General features: G+C 40.8%; 1 pseudogene; it reads right to left on the bottom strand.

The window, feature by feature from the left end:
- Positions 1-7,258: 7,258 nt before the first annotated feature.
- LOC125359573 lies at positions 7,259-9,591 on the bottom strand (annotated as a pseudogene).
- Positions 9,592-10,260: the final 669 nt, after the last annotated feature.

The following is a 10,260-nucleotide window of genomic DNA, read 5'->3' as shown; positions in this document are numbered from 1 at the left end:
AAAAAGAAGCCAGGGACAGTGCTCAGGCCTGAGTCCAAGCCCCAGGACTGGCAAAAAAAAAAAAAAATATATATATATATATATATATATATACAACAAATGTTGCTGAGGATGTGGGGAAAAGGGAACCCTAATATACTCTTGATGGGAAAGTCAACTGGAGCCATGTAAATCATTAAGGACATTCTTTAAAGATGAAAAGTAGAACTCTACAATCTTGCAATATCACTCTTGGGAATTTCTCTGAAGGAATATGTCAGGATATAATACATATAGGTGCAACTCCATGTTCATTTCTGAACTATTTACCATAGTTAGGCTGTGGATTCAGCCCAGATGCCCTACAACAGATGATTGAATCAAAAACCAGTATCTTATTTTCTTGAATATTATTTTCTATACTATTATTGGGCCATAATAGAAGAATGAAATTATGTCATTTATAGGGAAATGAATGGGTCTGGAAATCATTATATTAAGTCAGTCAGGTTCAGAAAAATAAAGATTATATATGCGTTTTCTTTTCATACGTGGATACAGCATTATTCACAAGATCCACATTCAAACTAAATGCCAATCAATGGATAAATATACAAAGATAATCTGATTTTTGCCTAATGGAATGGCATTTAGCCTTAAAAGAGAAAAAGTAATGTGAGGACAATATAGTTGAATCTAGAGAAAATTAAGCTAGATGAAATGAGCTAGATACAGAAAGATAAATGCCGCTGTTTCACTCATGTATAAAATCTAAAATAGTGTCACTCACAGAAGCAGAGAATAGAATATTGATTTTTAATTGGAATGAAGACAATAAGAAAATAAAATAGTGTAAAACTCAAGTAGAATAGAGTAATAATAAGCTCCTATTTGGTTTAGTTTGTTTTGGGGAGTCTATTGCACAGAATAGTGAAGATAGTTTATATATTTCAACATTGCAAAAATTTAAATATTCAAACTATGAAAAATAACTTGGTAATATATGAATACATTGATTTGAAAACACTGGAATCTACAAATATTTTAGTCTGATTTTTAATTATCTATCATTATAAACGCACATCATAATATCACTCTCTATACCATTAACACATACAACTTGTCAATATTAAATATATTAGTTCATGCGTGCAGACACATACAACACATACCAGAGGTTATTCTCTTTGTAAGCTAGATCAGAAACAGTGGTATCTCATAACTGACGTAATTTATTTAAATACTAACTTCATCTCAGCTAGTCAAGCTGATTCTGTTTAAAGACCCTGATTATATTTAAAATGTGAACAAATGCTAAATATTTATGTGTGAGAATATTGAGCCAGAAGTTAAGATTGTTTAAGATTTCTGGGAAAGCTATGTAATCATTATTTATATGAAAAGTTCTAATAAATAATCCTTACCAAAACTGGCCTCATTCCACACTTTCCCATAATTGTACTTTCTTGTACTTGTGTGTACTTGTATATGATTCCAGCCAAAAAATGTTTTCAAAATATTTTAACTTTTCTGTATTTTCAGATTAATAGCAACCAGTCAAAAATGTAGTTTGGTGTGAAGGTTAAATTTTATTTAAAAGTGTGGATTAATTAAATATTTGAAGACTTAAATGGAAATTTTAGACAAACTCTTGTCATTTTCTATGGATTCAACAAACATGATAATATAAGTAATTAGCCTGGAATGTCTTCTTACTACAGAGGAATGGATGACCAAGTCACTAGGAAACAGATAAAATATCATGGTCAAATGAAGCTAATCATCATTTCCATTTTCTTTAACTTTTATCATTTATTTGGGAAGGCATCTTTCAAATTCCTCTTTCCCAGGCTTACATAAAATATATGATAAATTGCTGTAAACTGTGGTCATTCTCCTTTGCTACAGAATTCTAGAATTTATTCTTCTATTTAACTGTATTTTGGTACTCATTACCCAGCATCTGTTCATACCGTAACCCTTCCCAGCCTGTGTTGGACACTAGTCTATTCTTGAGTTCTATGAAAATAACTATATGGCTTCCATACAGAGTAAGAGCGGGTAGTATTAATCTCTTTATATCTAGCTTATGTTAATTCCACTAATGTCATAAATACAGATTTTTTTTCTTTTCCTGATTAGTATTTCATTACATAGCATACCAAATTTTCTGTAGTCATCTGTCTATGTTACTAAGGGCTGCTAGTTTACAAATAATTATTCTGAAATTATTAAAAGACATTTCACAAAATATATAATTATAAAATTCAATGGAAATAAATCAAACTAGATTATTGAGTATATATTATCTCTAGATTTACTCATCCAATAGTGTATTCTCACATAATATTCTTCAAATGTTTTATCTATTAGACCCAGATGAAAAATATTTATTAAGATTATAGAAAAGTCAACTTGCAGTGGATTTATTATTTTTTAATTAAATAAAAATTAATTTGGATGTGCCAAAGTGTTTCAAACTGAGTTAAGATTTTACACAGGACTTCTGATACCACACCTAGTGTTTTTAAGCCTCTAAAAGCCTTCATACCACAGAGTTCAGCCTTCCTCACAGGCACAGGTGTGTTTTCAGATAATTGAGAACAATAAACTCTTTGGGTAGAATCTCTAAACTATTCTTCCTATAGTCTTTGCTATAATAAAGATTAGTAACAGCAATGTGAAAATCTGCACTCTGTATAAAGCAGTCCCTTGCTGGAGCAATGGTAATAAGACCAGAATACGGCATGGGTGGACAAGTGTATTTGTATGATGGATGACTCAGTGTCAGCTTGCAGCAAAAGTCTCTATGATGTCCCCATGACAATGTGATGAGTGAAACCACTTTACTTGGGATTCTGTATACTATTCACATTTATGCTTGCAAATGTTATATACTCTGCAGTTGAGGGTGAAGTGATAAATCACAAACTAGGTATCAGTGTCTCATTTCACATCAAATTTTGTTTCCTTTTTACTCTAATGATGTCATATAGCTGAATGAAATAAAACTTTATGATGGAGGAATGAGTCCATATTCTTAGGGCATTTGGGCATTGAATTCCTCTAAAAGTCAGGTTCTATGGGGGAGGAGAGGAAGAAGCTTGGACACAGCTGTGCATGGTGTTCACTGGAGATGTTCTTTGGAACTCAAACGTACCTGCAGTATAGTTAGGATCTCTAAAGTATTAAATATCCTACCTGATGGAAAGAATCTAAATTTTCAAGAGTGGTAAACAGAGTTTGAAAAGATGCTATTCAGTTGAAATTTTATACATTACTTTTTCTGACACAAAATTCACCCCCAAATATGGAAAATGACACTATCTACTGTACATTATGTCTTCACTATGTCTTAGTTGTGCTGTTCTTATTCACACAGACAGGATCCAACATATTTCTCTTTCTGATTCATCAATGAGGAATAATGCAGAGTGGGTGTTTGACAAAAGACATAAAAACGATGTTGTTGAACTTGGAATTAACCACTTCAGTATGCTTCCAGATTCATTAATATCATGGTAATTGGTGTATATCTCCTTGTAAATATATTATAGCCAAATATATTTAACCAATAAAAAGTACATTTATAAAACTACTATTATTAGTACATATAAGCTTTCTGCCCTGTGGAGCTAACTAGCATGTCATTGAAAAGAGCTCCTTTCAATTTTAAATAAAAATTATATATACTACCACTTCAGAGGAAATTATATATTTTTAAAAGGAAGTGAGTATGGGATTCTATATTATTTTAGAATGTTATCATTAGCTATATTCCTCTGGTATGATTAAAAATTATAATTATAATGTGCATCACCAATCCTTTTCTTTTGGAACTTTGAAAAAGCTATTTCCAATTGGAGAAGAACAGTGGAATAAAAAAGACCACATATCATAAATTGAAGATGTGAAAATGAATACATTACACAACAAAATAACCAGTGCTGGTGGCTTATGCCTGTAATTCTAGCTACTTAGTATCCTGGGATTTGAAGATCTCAGTTCAAAGCCAGCCCAGGCAAAGAAAGTCCATAAGACTCACCTCCAGTTAACCATCCAAAACTTGGAAATGAATCTGTGACTCAAGTGATAAAGTGCTAGCCTTGAGTAAAAATGCTCAAGGACAGTGCCTAGGTCCTACCAGCACACACACACACACACACACACACACACACACACACACACACACACACTATAAGTTAGTAACTGCATGATTTGACACTGAAGCAAATCTTAGTCTTTAATTGAACAGTTGGTCTCACAAGCACATTCCTTGTTGTTGGTTGTTTTTCATGGAGAGGTAGGAAAAACCATCATTTTATGATTCTCAAATACAAAGAATGTCATGAGTAAAATGTTCAACTTTGGACTGGGTTTTAGATAGCTGATAGCTAAGAATATGTTGTAAGTACAACACTAAGCTTGAATTTCAGACTAACATGTCAATATTCTTGCTATGTATTAAAGAAGCCTCAAAGGCTTTACACCAGAAACATATCTAACTACAGTAGCATGAAATTTTACTTTTCTATTGCCAGTCCTAGGGCTTGAACTTGGGGCCTGAGCACTGTCTCTGGCTTCTTCTGGCTCAAGGCTAATAATCTACCACTTGAGCCATAGTGCCACTTTTGGCTTTTTCTGAATATGTAGTACTGAGGAATCGATCACAGGGCTTCGTGGATTCTAGACAAACCCTACATCACTAGTCTTGAAATTCCCACATTCCCACATTCCCAGTCTTGAAATTCCTTTTTTAAATTTTTAACCACATACAGAAATCATGAATAAACGTCATAAGAATGAATTCTTTTTTTGTTCTTTTTTTTTGGTTAGAATTCTAGGCTCTTTAATCACTGAATTTCAGGCTTTACAAATAGTCTTAGGACAGACTATTTGGGTGACGAAAGTTTTGTGAGGGCACTTCTTGTACATAATGAACAATTACATGCTCCATTTTTTCTGAACACAACTATTGGCAAGGATAACAAACATTGTCACAGAAACAAAATTTAAAGCTTCAGATCATTGCATTTACATTTACAAAAAGCCATAAATAAACATGCATCTCCTTTATTAGTACAACTTAAATAGAGGTTTAAATATTAAGGCTGTGATAATTCTAAAACATGAAAATTTAAGTTAAGGCTTTTTGTTTGCTCTGAAACCCACATTCCTAGGCATCTATGACCAAATCCAAGGTTTTCTTCTGGGAAGAGTCCTTCTGGCATTACAAGGCCATCTTATTAACCCATTATCAAGCCCAGTGCAATAAGTGTATGGGTAGGCTAATAGCAACGGGCATCCATTTGCTTTAACAAATCAATTTCTTCTTACATTTTATTTTGGGGACTTAGCCACAGGAAGAAAAGTGAACTTGGGATAGACTTAGAGAACTCACAACTGCACTCATTCTTACTGGCCTGCAAGTTGGGCAACAACCATGAATTCAGTCTGCTTAGCACAGAAAACCCCTTACTCCTCTATGATTTTGCCTCTAAACAGAAAAAAAAGTCCTTGAATACCAAAACACTAGGTTTTCAACATCTTCACAGAGTACCACATTGGAGATAGACCTGTTGTGTAATTGTTAGCGTCAAGGCAAGTTACTGGACCAAAGTGTTTCCTTGTTCAAGGGAAAGGTGAGCGTGGATGGGAGGAAAAGGCCCCGCAAAAGCGTGGACTGAACTCTGGTCCTGTCTGTTGAGCTCTGGCTATACCTTTAAAAGGCAGTCCTGAGAGGCCTGCCTCTTCTCCAGCCCTGGGGCTGCTTGGCTGTTAGTTACTCTTACCCCCTTCCGGGTCCAGAACCAGAAGAGGTAGCAAACCAGCCCCGCCTTCTGCCTCAGCCACATGTGTGTCAAAATGGCACCGCCAGGCCCCAGGGGCGGTCCTAGAGGATGTGATGACCGCCCATAGAGGAAGTTCTGTGACATCACTATGATGGGCAGCTTCTCAGCCTATCCTAGTATGCAGTTAGTCCCTCCCCTTCCTTCCACCATTACTGTTATATAAACCCCTCCCCTGAGTAAAACCGGTGGAAGTTCCAGAAGCTTGCCCCAGACAGCCCACGTGACTCTTGTGTCTTTCTTTAAGTGTACAAAGGGAGGAGGGGCATCTCACGATTATGCACCGCCAAGGTTTGCACATTGGGCCACACTCCAGCTTTCTGCCCAGCGGGACGGGGCGGCATGCGCACGAGGGTGAAAGGGGTCCCGACACTGTCAAGCTTAGGGACGCCATGTATTGAGACTGGGCTGGGGCCATGGGTGTCCTTTCCAACACAGAGAGGGACAGCGAGACTGTGGGAAGCCACCCAGGGCCTCATTTGACCCCCTGGAGAGCAAAGATGTATTGTGAAACACAGAGCCGGTCTGCTTCCCTGTCATCTCCAGAATGCCGTCTGTCTGGTTTGCCTGTTGCTGGGATGGATGGCTGATGGCTGGTAGCTCCTGGATAGCTTCAGGATAGGAACTGGACATGGGGGAGACTAAGTCCATGCAAAGGGGGAGAAGGACTGAAGGTGAAGCTAACCAAGCTCATGTAATGAAAGCTCCGTACGAACCCCAAAGCACTGGCTTTGAAGCACTTGTAGGTAGCTGGGAGGTGTGCCAGGAGGAGGTGGAGGCCAGTTCCCCTTCCCCCACCTCTCCCCAAGTACCTCAGCAATAACATGATTTTCCTGACTTCCAATAGCTGCTCTAGCACATTAACTATATCACAAGACACCCAGCCAGGGTCTGCTGCCAAAACCGCACATCTGGTCACCCAAGTCATCTCTGTCCATGGTGGGGAGCAGAGGAAAATGTTTCAAAAGCAGAGCACCACCCAGTGTACCCCCAGGATAAACCCAGAGCCATGACTTCCCCATCTGTCCCCGTGGTTTGGCTGCCTTAATCTTGCAGGAGGATGGCTAGGTGCACTGCTGCTCTTGTGCGAGACAGTACCCGCAGCAGCGGACCTCCTTCGAGGACAGACGGAGCACTCGCCCTGGCAGCAAGAGCAGCTCACGGGAGAAGGGACAGTGACCATATGAAAATGTGCAAAAGCTCAAAACAATGGCGGTTTTCCTTGGTGTCAGACGAGGCTGTGGTGGTGGCAGTCTCCGAAAGCAAAAGCACTGGTGAGGGCATGGCAGCAGTTCATGGCGCATTAGGAAGGCTTGAGGAGTTTACACCCCAGTACCTCGCAAGCCTAGCTTCAGCTAAGTGGCTGTATGGATTTTAAAATCTAGGTTTGAAATACACTTTTTTTAAAAAGACGAAAAGACAAGATTTATACACAGATTTTGTGTTGACAAGTACAAAAGGCAGAGGGAGGGAGGATCCCCAGTCACTACATTCCATAGTCTGCATCATTGTCGGTGTTCTCAGTCTGCATGGTGGCGCTAACGCCATGCAGGGCGCTCAGAAGGTGGAGAACGCGCTCAGCTCTGCACACATCTGGGTTTCCACGGAGCTGAACTGAGACTCCATCGTATTCCAGGCCAAATCAGCCAGGAGAAAGTCGTTCATTGTTGTCTGAGTCTCATTGCTGGTGAAGAACAAGCTCCCCAGGGCTTCAAAAGCACAACTCATGGTCTGTGTCTCTGGACTATTCAGCTGAACCTTGCTCTCCAGAGCAGGGATGGATCTGGCTACCGAGGCTCCTTCTGTCTGGGTCTCTGTGTCAGAGGAGTCGGTGCTCATGGAGAAGCTGGAGTATTTCAGAAGGCTTCCCGGGGCAGGGGAGGACCACTGTCTAACAAGAAGTTCAAGTCAGTCTATGTCTGCGTGTCAAACATCTCCAGGCCTAGGAAGTTCGAGCTCCCCCTGCAGCCATAGGACTGAGCAGAGGGGTCTGCAAGCAGGAAGTCGGTCTGGGTCTCTATGTCCAGTGACTCCAAGACTGGATCAGGATTCATGACACTCAGTCCACTCTCTTCAGTTTGTGTTTGGATATTTGAGGCTGAAAAGAACTTTTCTATATCAAAATCGATCCTAGGATTTCTGGGTTGGGCCCGAGGGAATCTGGGCGTCAGGTCCAGGGTTTGAGTCAGACAAAAGACTCCAGTTATCCAGCATCTGAGCAGGCAGGTTACTGTACCAGATGTTCTCTAAATCACTCAATAAATCAATGGTTTGGGTCTGGTTATCCGTCATGTTCTGAGTGGGGAGCATCGTGCTCTGCGTGCTGAAGTCTAGCACAGCTTCAGCCCTCTCCATGTACTGATTTAAGTCTTGGGATCATTCTGAGGTAGCAAAGTCTGAGTCACTGTCTCTGCTACTAAACTGCTGCTGATTTCCTTGTCTGTAGAAACACTGTAGTATGAGTGCACACTCCCAAAGATGCCTCCATACATGCCGGTGTGGTTGAGGGGTACCTGGGCATGTGCGGGATTTTGCACGCCACTGGTTTGGGTTTCTCTGGAGATCACACCTGGCTGGAAACAGGCGTCTATGAAAGCTTCAGTCTGAGCAGCTATGGACAAAGTTACCTTAGAGCTGGACAGGAGCATCTGGTTGTGAACACTAATGGGAAGGAACACTTGGGAATCAAAGGACAGATTGGTCTGAGACCAAGACAACAAGGAGTCATGGTCAAGCCACAGAGCAGAAGGTGTAAGCCTTGGTGAGGCATAGGACAGGTTCATCTGTACATTGGTTGAAGAAATACTGTTATTGTGACATGTGTTTTCTAGTTCTTGTAAGGGATTTGATGGACTTTTACCCAAGTTCACTTGAACACCTGTACTAATTGGTTCAACAGGACTGGCAATTTGAGAAAGAGGTAGGGACTCCTTCAGAGAGCAAGCGTCTGAGTCCAGGCCAAGGATCAGGGTTCCCACGGACAAGGGCAGCAGGTAAACAGCCCCCATTGTGGAGCCCTGATCCACACCCAACACCACAGGCTGGTCCAAAGACGCAGCTGCAAGCACAAAGACCAGCATGGGAGAAAATTGCATGACCAAACCAGAGCCACTCTGGGCTTCGGTAAAAGCAACTTCTGATTTCTTGGAAGTGCTGAGATATTCTGCTTCCTGACATTAGAACCAGAAGAGTCCTCAAAAGAGGTGACCAGTTTTATTTCTGAAGTTCTGAGTTTTTGGGAATCTGGTTGAAGAGTTGGTTGGTTGTTTAATGATTCAATGGTCTTGTTGGATGATTTTTGGCTTTGCAGGTAGTTTTCCATCTTCCTTTTTTTACGAGGTGGATCCCTGTGCTCTGCAGGGATCTCATGGCCGGTTTGGTAGATGTGAAACTGCAGCGCTGTCCTGCTGGCGTAGGGACAGCCCCACGTGCACTGGAAATCCTTCCCGCAGTCTTCTGCGTGTCTCTTCAAGTCCCATTCTGTGACAGACGAGAGTTGCTGCACTTGCTGCACTTATGCTTCTTCTCAGCATGCATCTTCATAAAGTGCTGCTTAACAAGAGAAAATTGAGAAAACGACCGGTCGGGACCTCTAGGACATCCTTCAATTGGACAACAGAATTTTGGTACTGTTTTCAAATATTTCCTTATTGTTGGGTTTACTATGCCATCCTGTAGGCGGTGGCTCTTCACCAGGTGCATGTTGAGAGTGGGGGCCGTTGGGCAGGATCTTGCCGCAGCCACGCATGGTGCACAGGATGTTGGTCCTCACGGCTCGGGACAGCTTGCTCACCGAAGGCTGGATCAGCTCCCAGGCCGCGGGCTGTGCGGCGGCCTTTGAGGCGCGGCCTCAGCAGCCCCCAGGGGCCCAAAGCGGCGACGGCTCCCCTTGCGGCAGCCGGGACAACTGGGGTTCCCGCCGCCGGAGCCGTGGACCCCCCCACCTCCGAGGCCGCCATGGTGGCCCGCACCAGAATTTTATTCTTATATACAGCTAACTAGCATCTTTTAATCTTCTATCTCTCTTAATGCTCTTATACCTCTCCACATATAGCATGGAGAATATACAGCCGATTACAGATTTGGACTCGAGTTTTTCTGTATTGTCAGTGAAGATTGATTGACCCAGGTACCAGTTTTGTTTGGCTAATTTAGGTACAATTTAAGTACATTATGGAAATGTTCATTATTGACTTCCAAAAGACACATTTCATAAACCAGTTGTTAAAGATTTCTAAAGTAGTGATACTTGTTCCATAAACATAAATAATTTGAACTTATTTTATGTGTTTATCACCTTCTGATAAGCAGCATTATTGAAGGCATTATTGAAAATCATAACATAACTAAAGTAGTTTAGATTTTGTATATGCAATTTGGTTAAATTAAATTCCGGAATATATAATCTGGTGTCACAAGCACCAGTATTTTT

Source organism: Perognathus longimembris, chromosome 11 (assembly GCF_023159225.1).
Source record: "Perognathus longimembris pacificus isolate PPM17 chromosome 11, ASM2315922v1, whole genome shotgun sequence".
In the NCBI taxonomy this organism is placed as follows: domain Eukaryota; kingdom Metazoa; phylum Chordata; class Mammalia; order Rodentia; family Heteromyidae; genus Perognathus; species Perognathus longimembris.
Note: the sequence above shows the minus strand (reverse complement) of the source record. Positions and strands in the feature narration are given on the sequence as shown.